This window comes from Bos taurus, chromosome 24 (genome assembly GCF_002263795.3).
Source record: "Bos taurus isolate L1 Dominette 01449 registration number 42190680 breed Hereford chromosome 24, ARS-UCD2.0, whole genome shotgun sequence".
Taxonomy (NCBI): Eukaryota; Metazoa; Chordata; class Mammalia; order Artiodactyla; family Bovidae; genus Bos; species Bos taurus.
In genome coordinates, this window is record NC_037351.1 from 17638654 (window position 1) to 17658357 (window position 19704).

Genomic DNA, 19704 nt, shown 5'->3' on the forward strand with positions numbered 1-19704 from the left:
TAAAGTATTAGTCTATATGTATGGATATTTCTAACTTAGCCACTCTTCATGCAAGTGCCTGCATTTGAAGTCATTGTTCATCTGCCAGCACTGGGTAAATCAAGTCAGTTCATGGCTCACAATTCCACCAAGCTCTTTTTAAACAGAAGTTTATGAGTATGTAGAACCCAAAAGATATACCTTAACCTACAAATTTAATTTATATCTTAACCTGTTACATTTTATAATCATGATGATATGACTATTTTTAAGTATATATGCCCTGGATGGCATCACAGTAACATTAGCATAAATAGTGTATGTTAGTTCCATTTACATAAATGGTTTAAATTGTCACTATTATTATCATTAGGTGTATTAATAGGGAGTCTTGTTCTCGGAGAAGGCAATGGCACCCCACTCCAGTACTCTTGCCTGGAAATTCCGATGGATGGAGGAGCCTGGTGGGCTATACAGTCCATGGGGTCACTAAGAGTCAGACACGACTGAGCGACTTCACTTTCACATTTCACTTACATGCATTGGAGAAGGAAATGGAAACCCACTCCAGTGTTCTTGCCTGGAGAATCCCAGGGACTGGGGAGCCTGGTGGGCTGCCGTCTATGGGGTTGCACAGAGTCAGACACGACTGAAGAGACTTAGCAGCAGCAGTGGCAATTCTAATGGAGTCTGTTTGCAGTTGACGGCCCTCAAATTAAGGTTCTTCTTTCAAGCAAGTGTAAGTGTCTTTCTACCCTTAAAAGAAGACCTGCACACATGATATCTTTCAAAACCCTCTTCAAAATATGTATTATTTGAAGCTCCCCTTTAATGGCAGAGGCATATAATCAGAAAATGTAACATCTCACTTCCTACAGGTTTTAGGTAAGTAAGAAATAGCATGGATCTCAGGAAGTCTTCATGAACCAACCCAACTGGGAACTACTCTCTGAGAAGTTACTACTACCATGCCCAGTCAAGATTTGGATGCCAGTGGTATGCTACAATTAGATGTGGGCTGGCCTCTCATTAAACTTGGCTAAAAGTCAGACTACCTGTTCTACCTTTAACATTCAGTCAAGGTCATCATTTCTATTATTCCATATTTGCATAACAGATAAAATACCCAGTAGTAATAAATCTCAGAATGTGAAACAGAGTTGCACAGGAAATATTCATTCTTGTAGATATTATGTATTAGTGTTAAAGGGCTGCAGATTGGTGTTTTTGAAGGATTCTAGGAAGAAGTTGTTTGATGTGGAATTTAGGCATCAAAGTAAAGAACTCGAACGGTATTTCTTTGTGTGGGAGTGTAAGTGAATGTTTATGTGTATATGAAAGAGAGAGGACAATGGAGTGTTTCTTATTTATTTATTTATTCTAATTCTCTGTTTCTGGATAGGAAGACAACAGCAAATCAGGAATAGTGAATCAATATTTATCTCATGTTATGTCTTCCAAGAAGTCTTCCAAGACTTTCAAGTTTTTCTGTTGATGCATACCTTATATTTTTCTCCAACTGACCCCATGATTTTGACAACTGCAAACAATCAGTAAGACTCTTGACTATAAATTGTCATGTTTTCCTGAATTTACTATGAAGCTACCCAGTATAGGAGGGCAGTTAGAAATGCAGAATAGATTGTTTTGAGGGAGTAGCTTCTATTTCAACCTACCTTATCCAATCAAGTGTGCAACTTTTTTCTACTATACCTCTTTTAACTGTTAAATATTCTCAGTTTCTAGTTTAAAATACTTAATGATGAGTAGCCCCTGAACTCTGTATTTTGAATGCAACAGGAGCCACATAAATGGAGAAGTGAGAAAAACGCGGCCCCCACAGAGGTAGAAAAGGATATATATATACATATGCATATATACATTCATACACATGCACATATATAAAATAATTAGGGAACAGAATAAAGTGCAATTTACCCTTGCCCAATGCGGCAAGAGATTGATAACTGTATAGTGAAGACTATACAGGTAAGGGGGAGTGAAGGAATAGATTCAGTATAGGGATGCTACAGGTTCAGTGTGATTTCATTCATTCCAAAATTGATTGTAGTAGCAAATAATAGTTCCTTGCATCTTTACAGTGTTTTAGCATTTTAATTTTTTCCCTTATTTAAATGTATTTTTAATTGGAGAATAATTGCTATACAATATTGTGTTGGTTTCTGCCACATATCGGCATGAATCAGTCATAGGAATAGGTATGTCCCCTCACTCTTGAATCTCCTTCCCACTTCCCACCCTTCCCACCGCTCTAGGTTGTCACAGAGCACCTGATTTGAGCTCCCTGAGTCATACAGCAAATTCCCAGTAGCTATCTAATTTTACATATGGTAAGGTGTACGTTTCAATGCTACTCTTTCCATTTGTCCCACCCTCTTCTGCCTGCTCTGTGTCCACAAGACTGGTCTCTACATCTGCATCTCCATTGCTGCCCTGAAGATAGGTTTATCTGCACCATCTCTACATCTCTACATATCTGCACCATCTCTGCATACATATGCCTTGCTGCTGCTGCTAAGTTGCTTCAGTCGTGTCTGACTCTGTGCGACCCCATAGACGGCAGCCCACCAGGCTCCCCCATCCCTGGGGTTCGCCAGGCACTGGAGTGGGTTGCCATTTCCTTCTCCAATGCATGAAAGTGGAAAGTGGAAAGTGAAAAGTGAAAGTGAAGTCTCTCAGTTGTGTCCAACTCTTAGCAACCTCACAGACTGCAGCCCACCAGGCTTCCCTATCCCTGGGGTTCTCCAGGCAAGAACACTGGAGTGGGTTTCCATTTCCTTCAATGGGTGAAAGTGAAAAGTGAAAGTGAAGTCGCTCAGTTGTGTCCGACTCTTAGCAACCCCATGGACTGCAGCCTACCAGGCTCCTCCATCCATGGGATTTTCCAGGCAAGACTATTGGAGTGCGCGGTTGCCATTTCCTTCTCCAATATATGCCTTAATATGTGATATTTGTTTTTCTTTTCTGACATACTTCACTCTGTATAACAGATTCTAGTTTCATCTACCTAATTAGAGCGGAATCAAATGTGTTTTTTTATGGCTAATCTTCCATTATGTATATGCACCACTAGTTCTTAATACATTCATCTGCTGATGGACATCTGTGTTACTTCCATGGCCTAGGTATTATAAAGAGTACTGCAATGTCCAATGGGATGCATGTATCTTTTTCAGTTACGGTTTCTTCAGAGAATATGTCCAGTAGTGGGACTGTTGGGTCACATGATAGTTTTATTCCTAGTTTTGTAAGGAATCTCCATACTGTTCTCCATAGTGGTGAAATCAGTTTACATTTCCACCAACAGTGCAAGAGTTCCCCTGTCTCCACATCCTCTCCAGCACTTATTGTTTGTAGATTTTTTGATAATGGCCATTCTGACTGGTGTGAGATGACATCTCATTGTAGTTTTGATTTGCATTTCTCTAATAATGAGAGATGTTGAGTATCTTTTCATGTTTTTATTAGCCATATCTATATGGCTTTGGAGAAATGTCTGTTTAGGTCTTCTGCCCACTTTTTGACTTGGTTGTTGTGTTGGTATTGAGCTGAGTGAGCAGCTTGGATATTTTGGAGATTAATCCTTTGTCAGCTGTTTCATCTGTGATTCTTTTCTCCCATTCTGAGGGCTGTTTTTTCATTTTGATGGTCCAGTAGCTAGGAATTAGTGATTTTTAAAAGCTTTTTACCACATCATTCTACTTGATTCTTTTAACTAAACTGTAATGTAGGTACAACAGTTTCTATATTTTGTTTATTTATTTGATCAATGAAGACATTGATTCTCAGGACAGTTTGGAAATCTCTGTCAGATATATGAGTAACTAAGGTTACAATTGGAATAAAAGTCCTTCCTTTTCATAAACTAGGTCCTGTTTATTCCTGCCATTGTTCTTTGTAATCCAACTGGAGTGACCAACCCAGTCTCACTGGCTCACATTTTTCCATCAGTGGGAAGAGGTTAGCTTTGGTGGTTTATATCTAGATATGGAATTTTCTTTATGAGATTATTTTCTGGATTAAATAATTCTGCAACTTTAAAGATCTGTTTCTTTTGAGAATCACATGCCATTTGATTATTAAAAGCTACAGAACCATTCATTCAGTTCAGTTGCTCAGTCATGTCCGACTCTTTGTGACCGCATGGACTGCAGCATGCCAAGCTTCGCTGTCCATCACCAACTCCTGGAGCCTGCTAAGACTCATGTCCATTGAGTTGGTGATGCCATCCAACCATCTCATCCTCAATCATCCCCTTCTCCTCCTGCCTTCAATCCTTCCCAGCATCAGGATCTTTTCCAATGAGTCAGTTCTTCATGTCAGGTGGCCAAAGTATTGGAGTTTCAGCTTCAACATCAGTACTTCCAATGAGTATTCAGGATTGATTTCCTTGAGGATTGACTGGTGTGATCTCCTTGCAGTCCAAGGGATTCTCAAGAGTCTTCTCCAACACTGCAATTCAAAAGCATCAATTCTTTGGCACTCAGCTTTCTTCATCGTCCAACGCTTACATCCATACATGGCTACTGAAAAAGCCATAGCTTTGACTAGACAGACCTTTGTTGGAAAAATAATGTCTCTGCTTTTTGATATGTTGTCTAGGTTGGTCATAGTTTTTCTTCCAAGGAACAAGTGTTCTTTATTTTATTATTATTTTTTTTAATGTTTGAGTGAGTGATTTTCTTATTTTTATTTTTAAAATTTACAATATTGTATTAGTTTTGCCAAATATCTAAATGAATCCACCACAGGTATACATGTGTTCCCTATCCTGAACCTTCCTCCCTCCTCCTTCCCCATACCATCCCTCTGGGTTGTCCCAGTGCACCAGCCCCAAGCATCCAGTATCATGCATCGAACCTGGACTGGCAACTCGTTTCATACATGATATTATACATGTTTCAATGCCATTCTCCCAAATCTTCCCACCCTCTCCCTCTCCAACAGAGTCCATAAGACTGTTCTATACATCAGTGTCTCTTTTGCTATCTCGTATACAGGGTTACTGTTACCATCTTTCTAAATTCCATATATATGCGTTAGTATACTGTATTGGTGTTTTTCCTTCTGGCTTACTTCACTCTGTATAATAGGCTCCAGTTTCATCCACCTCATTAGAACTGATTCAAGTGTATTCTTTTTAATGGCTGAGTAATACTCCATTGTGTATATGTACCACAGCTTTCTTATCCATTCATCTGCTGATGGACATCTAGGTTGCTTCCATGTCCTGGCTATGATAAACAGTGCTATGATGAACATTGGGGTACACATGTCTTTTTCCCTTCTGGTTTCCTCAGTGTGTATGCCCAGCAGTGGGATTGCTGGATCATAAGGCAGTTCTATTTCCAGTTTTTTAAGGAATCTCCACACTGTTCTCCATAGTGGCTGTACTAGTTTGCATTCCCACCAACAGTGTAAGAGGGTTCCCTTTTCTCCACACCCTCTCCAGCATTTGTTGCTTGTAGACTTTTGGATCGCAGCCATTCTGACTGGCGTGAAATGGTACCTCATAGTGGTTTTGATTTGCATTTCTCTGATAATGAGTGATGTTGAGCATCTTTTCATGTGTTTGTTAGCCATCTGTATGTCTTCTTTGGATACTTAGGAATATATCTACCTAAAGAAACTAAAGACCTATATATAGAAAACTATAAAACACTGGTGAAAGAAATCAAAGAGGACACTAATAGATGGAGAAATATACCATGTTCATGGATTGGAAGAATCAATATAGTGAAAATGAGTATACTACCCAAAGCAATTTATAGATTCAATGCAATCCCTATCAAGCTACCAACGGTATTCTTCACATAGCTAGAACAAATAATTTCACAATTTGTATGGAAATACAAAAAACCTCGAATAGCCAAAGCTATCTTGAGAAAGAAGAATGGAACTGGAGGAATCAACCTACCTGACTTCAGGCTCTACTACAAAGCCACAGTTATCAAGACAGTATGGTACTGGCACAAAGACAGAAATATAGATCAATGGAACAAAATAGAAAGCCCAGAGATAAATCCACGCACATATGGACACCTTATCTTTGACAAAGAAGGCAAGAATATACAATGGATTAAAGACAATCTCTTTAACAAGTGGTGCTGGGAAATCTGGTCAACCACTTGTAAAAGAATGAAACTAGAACACTTTCTAACACCATACACAAAAATAAAGTCAAAATGGGTTAAAGATCTAAACGTAAGACCAGAAACTATAAAACTCCTAGAGGAGAACATAGGCAAAACACTCTCTGACATACATCACAGCAGGATCCTCTATGACCCACCTCCCAGAATATTGGAAATAAAAGCAAAAATAAACAAATGGGACCTAATTAACCTTAAAAGCTTCTGCACATCAAAGGAAACTATCAGCAAGGTGAAAAGGCAGCCTTCAGAATGGGAGGAAATAATAGCAAATGAAGCAACTGACAAACAACTAATCTCAAAAATATAAAAAATATTTAAAAAATAAAAAAATATATAAAAAATCTCAAAAAACTACTCCTACAGCTCAACTCCAGAAAAATAAATGACACAAGTGTTCTTTAATTTTGTGGCTTCAGTCACCATCTGCAGTGGTTTTGGAGCCCCCAAAATTAAAGTCTCTCATTGTTTCCATTGTTTCCCTGTTTGACATGAAGTGATGGGACCAGATGCCATAATCTTAGTTGTTTGAATGTTGAGTTTTAAGCCAGTTTTTTCACTCTCCTCTTTCACCTTCAGCAAGAGGCTCTTTAGTTCCTCTTCACTTTCTGCCATAAGGGTGGTATCATCTGGACAACTGAGGTTATTGATATTTCTCCCGGCAATCTTGATTCCAGCTTGTACTTCATCCAGCCCAGCATTTCACATGATGTACTCTGCATATAACTTAAATAAACAGGGTGACAATATACAGTCTTGATGTACTCCTTTCCCAATTTGGAACCAGTCTATTGATCCATGTCTGGTTCTAACTCTTGCTTCTTGACCTACATACAGATTTCTCAGGAGGCAGGTCAGGTGGTCTAGTGTTCCCATCTTTTTAAGAATTTTCCACAGTTTGTTGTGATCTATACAGTCAAAGGCTTTAGTACAGTCAATGCAGCAAAATAGATGCTTTTTCTGGAATTCTCTTTCTTTTTGGATGATCCAATGGATATTGGCCATTTGATTTCTGGTTCCTCTGCCTTTTCTAAATCCAATTTGAACATCTGGAAGTTCATGGTTCATGTACTGTTGAAGTGTGGCTTGGAGAATTTTGAACATTACTTGGCTAGAGCGTGCTGCTGCTAAGTCACTTCAGTCGTGTCTGATTCTGTGTGACCCCATAGAGGGCAGCCCACCAGGCTCCCCCGTTCCTGGGATTCTCCAGGCAAGAATACTGGAGTGGGTTGCCATTTCCTTCTCCAATGCATGCAAGTGAAAAGTGAAAGTGAAGTCGCTCAGTCGTATCTGACTATTCGCGACCCCATGGACTTCAGCCTACCAGGCTCCTCCATCCATGGGATTTTCCAGGCAAGAATACTGGAGTGAGTTGCTAGAGTGTGAGACAAGTGCAATTGTGCAATAGTTTGAACATTCTTTGGCATTGTCCTTCCTTAGGATTGGAATGAGAACTGACTTTTTCTGGTCCATGACCTTTTCCAGTCTATTGATTAAAGGGAATGAAAACACACACACACACACACATTAAGGAGTACAATGATGGTAATATTAATTACATGAAGAACATGAATGTATATGTATGTGTGTGTATATGTATATATGTGTGTGTATATATATATATATATATTCACTAAGTCACTTTAGTCATGTCTGACTCTTTGTGACCCTATGAATTGTAGCCTACCAGGCTCCTCTATCTATGGGATTTTCTAGGCAAGAATCCGGGAGTGGGTTGCTGTGGCCTCCTCCAGAGGATCTTCCCAACCCATGGATCCAACCCAAATCCAGGGACTGGACCTACATTTCTTATGTCTCCTGCATTGGCAGGCAGGTTCTTTACCACTAATGCCACCTGGGAAGCCCATATATATTCGGGAAGCTATACACACACACACACACACACACACACACACATTGTGTGCATGGAGTTCTCAGCTGACTCAGTGGTAAAAAATCCACCTGCCAAAGAATCAAGGGTTTGATCCCTGGGTCGGGAAGATCACCTGGAGAAGGAAATTGTTCCAGCATTCTTGCCTGGAGAATGGCATGAACAAAGAAGCCTGGTGGGCTATGGTCCATAGGGTCACAAAGAGTCAGCCACAACTGAGTGATTGAGCGCACATGCATCCATTTTATCTATCTATCTATATATATAGTCTATTAATTTTAGAAAGCTGGTATTTTTTTTCTCCCTCTGTGTATGTTGTCTTTCTCCCAGTTCCCAATTGAACACGTTATTTTTAAAGATTTCTGAGTAGTTGCTGAAGTTTTCTCCTGACTTGAAGGATGCAATTGGCAGCAGTTGCTGGAACACCTGCTCAGCGCACATCCAGGTTTTAAGAGTCACTCTCCTGGGAAGTGATTTCAGACTGTGCTTCTCAGTGGGAGGTTTCCTGCTGAGAACTCTTCAAAAATTTTCTGACATTCAATTGCAAGGCACTTGTTCTTTGATGATGTTGTTATTGTTTTCTGTTTTAGTAACATCTTCCTCCATTAGTGTTTCATAAAGTCAGACAAGGATTCATATCCAGACGCCTGTACCTTCAACTCAATCTAACTGAGGCAGCTTCAAGTCATTCCCAAGATGCTGAAACTGCTTAGGAATAAAACACAAAAGACGTATGGGCATTTTCATTCTGCTCTACCATTTTAAGGGAAAAGTATTCTTCTTCTTAAGAGATAACAATTTAAATAATACTCAGAAGTTAGTTTGCTTTTCACATGTTTTTCTGAAAGCAGTCACCTCCTTCCTTGGCCTCAGTTGAACTGTGTTCATCTCTTGTCTAGAGAGTACACAGAATCTGTCCTGCACACGGAATATGTGTCCTTCACATGTCATTCTCCTTGTCCTTTCATTCTGAGACTATGATTGTGGATCCTTCTTAGTCTCCAATAGACCTTGTTCCCTTCGTTTCAAAATCCCTTATGAAAATATTGTGAAAAGTAATTTCTTGTCTCCCTGGATAATGACAATAATGATGATGTTTCTAATACTTCAGTAGTGTGTAACAGGCACTCAACAATTTATAAATATTACCACACTTAATTTATGAAAACCTAATGAAATTGATGTTATTGCGACACTATTATTGGTGGGGAAACCAAAGGTTAGAGAGAATCAGTTATTGTTACCCATGATCACCTAGTCAATAAGTGGCAGAAACAGGTATCAAAGCCAAATCTCTCTTGAACTGTGCTTTTCATATCTGTACCATTTCGGACAGGAAAGCCTGCTTCATCAGGAAAGATTTTTGAATGATCACCAGGTGAGTCAAGACAATTGAGGCTCCACTTATCATAGTCACTTAAGGATGAAGACAGAGGCTCCTTACACGTGTGAGTTTTTCATGGCCAAGGCAGGAAGACAGAGCCAGCAAGATGCACACTACTTCTGAAAGTTGCTGCCTAAATGTGCCTTATTTTACTACATTTGACTGGCTGAATCAAGTCCCATAACTACCCCTATCTTCAGGAGCATAAGGACTTGTAATCTGACATAGGCCTGGAGACAGAGGAGATTTGGAATATTTCTTTAAAAAACCCTTATAATATCTACCATGCTTTAACTGTTTTATCAAAATAGTACTTGTTTCTGAAACTCTCACAAGAGTTGCCTAAAGGTTCACTTATCTTATTCAGTAATTTCCTAATGTTTATTCCATTTATGAAATCTTTTCAGACTAAACAGGAAAGTGGAGATTGGATTTAAATCTCTATGTTAGTTGGTGTTGGGCCCTATCCTTTAATACGTACAGCAGTACCGAATTCCTCCTTTGAATAATGGTCACCCTAGGACATTGCTGGTGGTGATTGCAGCCATGAAATTAAAAGACGCTTACTCTTTGGAAGGAAAGTTATGACCAATCTAGATAGCATATTCAAAAGCAGAGACATTCCTTTGCCAACAAAGGTCCATCTAGTCAAGGCTATAGTTTTTCCAATAGTCATGTATGGATATGAGAGTTGGACTGTGAAGAAAGCTGAGCACCGAAGAATTGATGCTTTTGAACTGTGGTGTTGGAGAAGACCCTTGAGAGTCCCTTGGACTGCAAGGAGATCCAACTAGTCCATTCTAAAGGAGATCAGCCCTGGGATTTCTTTGGAAGGAATGATGCTAAAGCTGAAACTCCAGTACTTTGGCCATCTCATGCGCAGAGTTGACTCATTGGAAAAGACCCTAATGCTGGGAGGGATTGGGGGCAGGAGGAGAAGGGGGCAACAGAGGATGAGATGGCTGGATGGCATCACCGACTTGGTGGCCATGAGTTTGAGTGAACTCAGGAGTTGGTGATGGACAGGGAGGCCTGGCGTGCTGCGATTCATGGGGTCGCAAAGAGTCAGACACGACTGAGAGACTGAACTGAACTGAGGACATTGCTTAGCTGGAAGATGAGAACAAAAAGTCATCTAAGAAACATAAAAATTGTTACTGTGAGGCCTGACACACAATAGGCACAATGGTAAATATAAAAATTTTTCTCTACTTCCAATCTTCTTTAATCTTGCTATGTTCTATCTTGAACAGAATTATGGAATGATAACTTTTCTGGAATTCTGATTTGGTGACGTCTATGTGAACAGTTTATCTTCTCTAACCTTCACTTTCTAAAGGCCCTTCTTGCTCTAACATTTTTATGTATTTAAGACAATTTGCAGAATTTTAAGAAAGAAAATTAGCTAAGAGAAAGAGCCAAAGTGTGATCTTTGTTGACGTCCTTTCGACTGCAGTGATTCTCTATAGAAGTGAAAGCATGACATTATAAAGCCCCATATAATCTTGGTCTTCTATTTACTGACTTGTCACCTCTTCGTGGACAAGCCATTGAGCCTCACTAACAGCATAGTTTTCCCATCCTATGAGGCATGAAGTAGAAAAAAGTTTCAATACCAGTTGTAAAAAGTCAATTAACTGTCTTCAATTTCTGGGAAATAAAGTGTGAAATTAATGCTCGGGCGTGAGGTTGAGCAACCAAATACTCACACACACTAGAGAAGACACTTTCTCTCACATGCACCTTCATCCAGGATCTTCTTAGTTCATGTTTGAATAAAAGTTTCTGTGTCATCCATGTTTATATTCGAAAAGAGGGTGAAACATAGTATGAGCATGATAAAAATGATACCACATGTAGAAAGATGTCGCCACATGCCTACTATTTACACAGCCTATTTATTTAAAGATCTGACTCATTCTAACTGCATTTGGTAACTTTGCAAGTGGTTATTATTACAAAGTCATTCTACAATAGACAATTCAGGACTCTTTGTGGTTGAACATTTCAATTAATAGGTCTAAAACTCTAAAAAGTGAATATTCTGCGTTTGTTAAACAATCAATGAATTAACCAATGACTTAATTATTGTTTCCAGAGCACCCAGTAAGTACCAAATATTGAGCTAATAACATAGAAGACTGACTCATTGAAATCATAAAGAGGATACATAAAGAAAAAAAAAACTAATAATGCATTTTTCAAATGACAAAAATTCTTAAATAATGGTATATTTTCTAGTGACAGGAAAATTCACATTTCCAACAATATAAGCTATACCATTCAGAGAACTAGGGGAGCAGTTGGTGGTTTGTTCACCAAAAGGAGTTAATGACCTGTGAACTAGGAAAGAAATGTGAGAGATTGTCCTAAGAAAGATGTCAATAACCATAATAGCTTCAATTAGTTCTCCCTAAGGCAGCATTGGGATTTTGTTTTAGTTCAGCTAAGTCAAATGAATTTTTAGAAATTACTTTTACTAAGTCATTTAAAGGGGTGAGTGAAATAAAAGTAATATAAGACTCTAGAAAGCAGTCATCAATGACAAATATTTCTGGCTTTTCTGCTGTTGCTGCTAAGTCACTTCAGTTATGCCTGACTCTGTGCAACCCCATAGACGACAGCCCTCCAGGCTCCCCTGTCCCTGGGATTCTCCAGGCAAGAACACTGGAGTGGGTTGCCATTTCCTTCTCCAATGCATGAAAGTGAAAAGTGAAAGTGAAGTCGCACAGTCGTGTCCGACTCTTAGCGACCCTGTGGACTGCAGCCCACTAGGCTCCTCCGTCCATGGGATTTTCTAGGCAAGAGTACTGGAGTGGGTTGCCATTGCCTTCTCCAGTCTGGCTTTAGGTTCCAGGAATATTTAATAGAAACCCCTGCAAGCTCTGCCATTCAAGAATCAGGCCTTCTTCCTCTGTGTTTATGCTAAAATACTGAGCTGGGTTCATGTGAGTTGGTTCCATTGCTAGATGCTAGAATCCTTAGTTCTTTCTGGAAGTTGTTTAGACTCTGGCTCAAGATGTGAATCATTCTTCCTGTTTTTAGGTTCCATTTTGGTCTGCATTTAGGTTCTTTCTGACATACATTGGTCTATTATTGAACTCAGGACACAGTTTGTTGCCTGGACTCTCAGTCACCCTCAACATGAATGTCTCGGATATGCTTTTCAGGGGTTGTTTGTTTTATGTGCTTCAATTGGCATGTTGTTAAGGGTCATCATTCCTCTTCACTAGAGCTTCTAAACCTCCATCTGTCTTTTTCTCTCCTTTTGGAAAAATAAGATGTTGTTTCTCTAACTCATGCAAATCTTAATCCTTTACGGCATTTATAGCACCTGATGCAGAGTCTGTGCGTAATCAATTTTTGGTGAATTATTGATAAGAAAAAAAATTGACTGATATGTCTTGACTCCAGGAATGATCCAGTCTTCTGTTCTACAAATAACGAGACTGCTCCTTGTTTAAATTTTGTCTTGATGAGTTATTATTCAGATTCTTCCCATGGGAGCATTTTTATTCAGACTATTGTCACTACCATTTCAAATTTATCAAAAATACATGTAAAATATAGGAAATATAGCAAAAGCAATTTCTACAAGCGAGAGGAGATAAATAGCATAGTAAATAAAGCCTTGCCAATTTTCCAAAGTAAATTGCTTTGGTAAAGGCAGATCTACCAGAGTATAGAACCACTTTCTGCAGCCCTGCTGAAGGAGACAGTAGCTTTTCCAACTATAATTTATAAGTATTGAATTCAGACCCACTATTTGTACACTTCTTGGGTGAAGGTTGAGGCTTCCCAGGTGGCACTAGAGGTAAATAACCCACCTACCAATGCAGGTAGACACAAGAGACACAAGATCCCATGGAGGAGGTCATGGCAACCTACTCCACTATTCTTGCCTGGAGAATCCCATGGACAGCGGAGCCTGGCAGTCTATAGTCCATAGGGTCGCAAAGAATCAGACATGACTGAAGCAACTTAGCTTGCACACAGAGGCAAGGGTTATATCAGCTTTCCTTCTGACATTCTTGGGTGTGCATTACAAGGATAATAAACATAACATAAAGGAGTAGAAGGGCTTCCCTTATGGCTCCGCTTGTAAAGAATCATCCTGCAATGCAGGAGACCTGGGTTTGATCCCTGGGTTGGGAAGATCCCTTGGAGAAGGGGAAGGCTGCCCACTCCAGTATTCTGGCCTGGAGAATTCTATGGACTGTATAGTCCATGGCATTGCAAAGAGTCGGACACGACTGAACGACTTTCACTTTCAACAAATACTGCTTAAGTTTTGGAGAAGGAAATGACAACCTACTCCAGATTCTTGCCTGGAGAATCCCATGGACAGAGGAGCCTGACATGCTGCAGTCCATGGAGTCACAAAGAGTCAGACACAACTGAGTAACTAAACATCAAAAGGACTAGAAATGCAGGACAGAGAAAATTATTATTATATAATAATTTATTATGCATGATTTCTAAAATTTATTTTTAGCAGGCAATTTAAGGAGGAAGGAGGACACTTTAAATGCAATTTCCACACATCCCTCTATCCTCAACAAAATGTTCTTTATCTTTCTCTCCTTTTATTCAGTCACCAAGAAAACAGGCCAATCAATGCTGAGTAAATCAGTGGCTATTCTATTGATTCTATTTTTGTTTGCCATAAACCACTGGTGCCACATGATAGCACTGTGATGGAAAGGTGTATAAATGTATTAGTGGGGAAAAGAATCACCTCTAAAAACTAAAATGCACACGTGCTTATTTAACACATTCGGACCTATTTAATGGCATTTCTTTAGTTTTATTTCCCCCCTGTTGGAGGAACAACAACTATTTTAGGAACCCCAAACATTCAAATATCAAAAATTTCCAAATGACTATTCACTCATACCTGGGTACATAAAGACACAGTAGTATAAAAAATACAACTCCCTTGTACTTATTAGAAAATGAAAAAAGGATTTATGTGATATCCAGGATATGAGAGATTCCCAGAGAGATGTCCCTGCCCTTAATGAGAAATCACAGAGAAGGCTGCCATCGCTTGCCTGGGCGCCTGGGCTTATCAGCAGGTCTCAGAGTTTAGGCCTCTGTGATATTGAGTGAAGATTATAAGCCAGATGGGCCACAAATTCTGTCAAGCCTTCTTGGCAGCTGGTCTCATTACAAAAGCCAGCCAGCCTTTTCCAAAAATAAGAATGTGAAGCAAATTGGGCTTATAGACCCTTATAATGCAATTGCACGCAGAGATAGGGGCCTGAGCGGGCAGGCAGAAATATTATTGATGGCTGGTGAAAACAGGGAATAAGATGTTATTAAGGCAACTCAGAGATAGATATCGATAGCTAATATAAAACCTTTATTGGTTTACAGGCTCTAGGAAAAAGGGTTCAGAGCTTCGACCCTTTACTTTGCTTTTAATTTCACTGGAGGTACAAAGTTTATGAATAAAACATATCTTCACTCATGATTCTGATATTAGTCACTACTTTCTCTGTCCATTGTCCACCAGAAGCAAGCAGCAGATACTAACAACACGAACCTTAGAGGCTTTTACTTAGAAGGAGAATTTTGTGTGTGTGTGTGTTGGAATGAGAGAGGACCATTTTCTAGAAACACTAAAATTTGAGGGAAATAACAAATTGCACTTAAAGAAAAGTTCCAGAACAAGATACTAAGGTAAAACATAACATTCAAGTTAGCTCATGTGGTAAAAAAGAAACTAACTCACAAGACACAATAAATCAAAGTGGGAGGGGCAGGTGGAATCACCAAAGGTCCCAATGAATCAGACTTGTAATGCTTAAGGAAACATGGTTTGGAATGATATTTACTTGAGAGTAGGGCATCAGATGGAAGAATTAATTATTACTTTCTTCAGACTTTGCATATTACAACCGGGACTGATTCTTGGTTCCCATCTGCCTCCCATCACCTCGAGGGTGACAGTTTTGCTCAGATTCTTCCATTCTGGTACAAAATAATAGCTAAACTACATGTGAAACCGACTGAACTAATCAACCACCCCTTTGATGGACTATTACGCAATCACTGCACTTTATTCCCAAGTATTTATAAAATCAAGGGTGATGCAGCCCAGTTTGTATTACAATTAGCTTAGAAATAGAATTCAATTTTCCCTCCTCCTCTCCCCCTACTCACTCCTCTACCCCTGAAGAATGCAGAAACCATAAGGGCGCGTGCATCACACACAGCTTATGCGTCTAATCAACCTAATTCACTGGATATGGATCTCTGTAATCTGAAAAGGCATTTTTACTTGGTGTTTGTATCTTGTTAGGTCATGAATAGATTTTTAAATAAAAAGATGCTTCTTCCACAGGTCACACAGCAAATGTTGGGGTACACTACCATGGTGCTCCTGGGGACACACTTTAAATTTAAATATTTACCATTTGCTAGTGAGCACACATGTCATATATCAACTCTAAGAATATTGATACCATGTTAAATTGTCTGAAGAAAATATGAGAACTTTAAGAAATTAGGTAAAAACAAACACTGGATTGATTGGACTGGCAGAATTAAAATCTATTAATGTAAAGGTCATTTTTTTAACTTTTCATCAAAGTCATTAGACTCAACTGAGCAAAATCTGTGATATCTAAATAACTTGTTGCTTTTCAAAGAATATTCCATAATCTTCTATTATTGTGGTTATAGGGTCCACATTTCTGGACCATTTAGAAACATTGGGTTTTCTGAGTATATAACAATATTTATTTAAAGCTGTCAGAAAATGTGTATGTTAATGTCAAGTTCACATGAATAGTAATTTCATTTATATCTGTGTAATTGATAGCCAAATAATTCTATTTAATTATCCAATATTGTTTGTAATCAGTTTTGTGAATTTTAATCTTGAATATTTTGATGGGTTGCAAACATATTGAAAAGAGTTATGACTTAGCATTTTTAAACTTCTAAAAATTGTTTAAATATTTGTCTTTTTATCACGAAACATCCATGATGTTTTAAGTATATGGTGCTATTCCATATACTTAGCAAGCACAGAATATGTGTTAGATGGTTTGCTCATTGTCATATGCATTTCCTTGATGGAAACCCTACTTGAAAGATAAAGGCCTTAAACCCATTTGGTGTCATCAAGCATAAGAGGGGACTTATATTTCTTCTTCTCCTATCTGTCTACTGATTCTTCTCACCCAGACTGTGCCTGGGTAAAACAAATTCAAGAGAATAATTGTAACTCCAAAGGTATCTTCTATAAGGGACCAGGGTTGTAGTAGAAGGATAGGAGGGTGTCAGATAAAAGAGTAGATCAGATGCACTAAAATAACATTTTTTTTTCCTTGCAATTTTGAAGTAGTGTAAAATTATTATCAAAATGGCCATGCCATCATCTATAAGCTGACAGAGGAGAAACTATGGTTCTGACAGTTGTTTTATTTTGACTCCTATGGGCTCTGGGACACTAATGCTGCCTCATTCTATGGCCTCATTTCTACATCTTATAGTGTCTATGTCCACAGGGCAACTCAGGGGCATAAAATTATTCTGATGCCTTTCTGCTCTGTGCTGTCATGTCTCCTCAGTATCAGCCCTCACAGTGCCTCTGAATTGGCAATTGGCATACAAAAGTGCTAGCTCAGAGGATTGCGAAAGACATTACTGAAGTACTTAGTATGAGAGAAGAAACAAGAAACATACTTTTGTGCTCCTTGTTCCTGCTGCTATTGCAGAATTCTTTAATCACATTGAAGTCTAATCAGTTATCCTAAGATAGTATCACCTGAGTTTTGCATTTTTCATTTCCCCCTACAAGGGCATATGTGGCTCAAGCTTTATTGAGTAGAGAAGGGAACTAACATATCTTGGTCAAATACTATAAATTAGACACTGATCTAGGTACTTTTAATATATAATAACTTGACAAATATTAACTGAATTTCTTAAACAACACATCTAGTCTAACCATTTATTTTTAAACTGAGTATCAGAGTTTTCTCACAAATACTTGAAGTAGGTATTGTTCTTGTTCAGAAGAGATCATTGAATTTGAATATAATATAACAGTTTTGAGGTTCTCTTAACTTATTACTGAAACTTTAATCTGAAAAAAAAAAAGAGCCTTTTCACATTCAACTAAAATGGAACTTACTTTTTCTAATGTACAAAATCAGGTTGGTTTTTCTGTTTTTTTTAAAAATATCTTAATAATGAATATAAGAATTTGTAAAAAAAAATGAAAGAATATGAGACAAATAAACATTCTAAGTAGTTTTAGGCACACAATAACTTAAAAAGATTTAAAAAAATCTAAAATACTCTATTGATTTCTCATCAGCTATTGCAAAATGGATGGGAAGCTCAAGTGAAGGGCTTTACGCTCTCAGATAAAAATGAATGAAGGAGAACATAGGTTTACTTACAAATGTTGGTCCAGAGGAGAGTTTTCTGGCTGTCATTTTATTTAGAGATCTGAAATGATGTGGGCAGAGTAAGAATGCATCTTCTCCCTCCCCAAACCAAATGAAAACCACAGGAAAGAACAAACATTTTTGTAAATCATCTAGGAGTGATTTGTAAATCCAAATCAGTGTAAGAGAAATGGCCATAATTAGCTTAGTGACAGCTGGATTAAGGTGGGAAAAGATCACAGAGAGATCTGAATAGCAGGACATTCACTGTAAAAACTGCACAATGCAGTGACTGGAAGAAAAGTTTCATATTTGAAATAAGAAATTTTGGAGTATATAGGCTGACTGTTGAATTTCTTAGGGACTCACTCGGTTTTGTGGAATAGCTGAGGAAATAAGACACAGTGTACTGGTGTGATATTGCTGAAACTGTGGCTATTCTTTCAACAGGGCTTAAGAGAGCCTGGGCTTTGTGAGTACCCTCCCAGCTGCCACACTTTATTATTGAGTAAAAGTAGAAAATCAACTCTCTCTTTCTGCCTCTCTCTGTCTCGATCACTCTCCTCAGGTTTCAATCTCTTTCCAAGCATAAATTTGCAGTCAAACATTTGTGCACACAGAGACCTGAGTCAGAGACTCACTGTTTTCTCTGTGGACACCTGGTCCAAGAAGATTAAACTTCACACCAAGAGTCTTAACATTCAAATTGTTTCCATGAATATAAAGAAGAACAGGAAACCTACCTACCCATTGGAAATAGATAAGAACAAGAATTAAAAACATTTGCCATGATGTAGATACATTTAAGACATATTTTTGACAAACCCAACGATTTTACTAAAATAAATACCTCTATGAAACAAGGACTTCCCCAGTGGCTCTGTGGTAAAGTATCCACCTGCAATGCAGGAGACACGGAAGATGTGGGTTTGTTTCTTGTGTCAGCAAGATACCCTTTAGGAGGTCATAGCAACCCACTTCAGTATTCTTATCTAAAAAATGCCACAGACAAATAGAGTCCATAGGGTCACAAAGAGTCAGACATGACTCAGCATTAACACTATGAAACAAATTCTCAAAGAAAACATAAATATTTTAAGGGCAAAACAGGCTTCCTTTATGGCTCAGCTGGTAAAGAATCTGCATGCAATGTGGGAGACCTGGATTCAATCCCTGAGTTGGGAAAATACCCGGAGAAGGGAAAGGCTACCCACCTCAGTATTCTGGCCTGGAGAATTCTACGGACTGTCCATGGGGTCACAAAGAGTCATACATGACTGAGCGACTTTCTCACTAAGGACAAAATACTAAGACAACATAAATTTAATAACTTAAAAAGATATGGAAAAAATCAAGTGAAGGATATATAAGAAGCTACACAATAGGAGAATTACTACTGTTGAAAACACAGCCAGGAATCTGAAAAGGAAATTAAAATTAAATTTAAAAAAATAGTTGAAACGGATTATGCAAAGGAAAGGAACATAAGCATAATTGCTATTCTAGTAGAAGGGCAACCAATGAATGAGGAAAAAAAGATATAATTCAAGAAAATTTCTAGTAAAGACTAAAATACACAAGCTGAATTCTCTGGTGGTCCAGTGGTTAGGGCTCTGTGCTTCCACTACAGGGGATATAGGTTTGATCCCTGGTTGGGGAACTAAAAGAGATAGATAAGAAAAATTATATTGTAAAGAAAACCGATATATGTCTCTTTGGAGATACACCCTGGTAACATTATTGGATTTCAGAGGTAAAGAAAAAAAACCTTAGGGTAAATAAGCCATTTTTTCTTTAAAAATCAATTCACAGAAGACAGAGAGACAGAAATGGCAGACTGACTTCAAACCTCTTCAAAGACATAGTCAA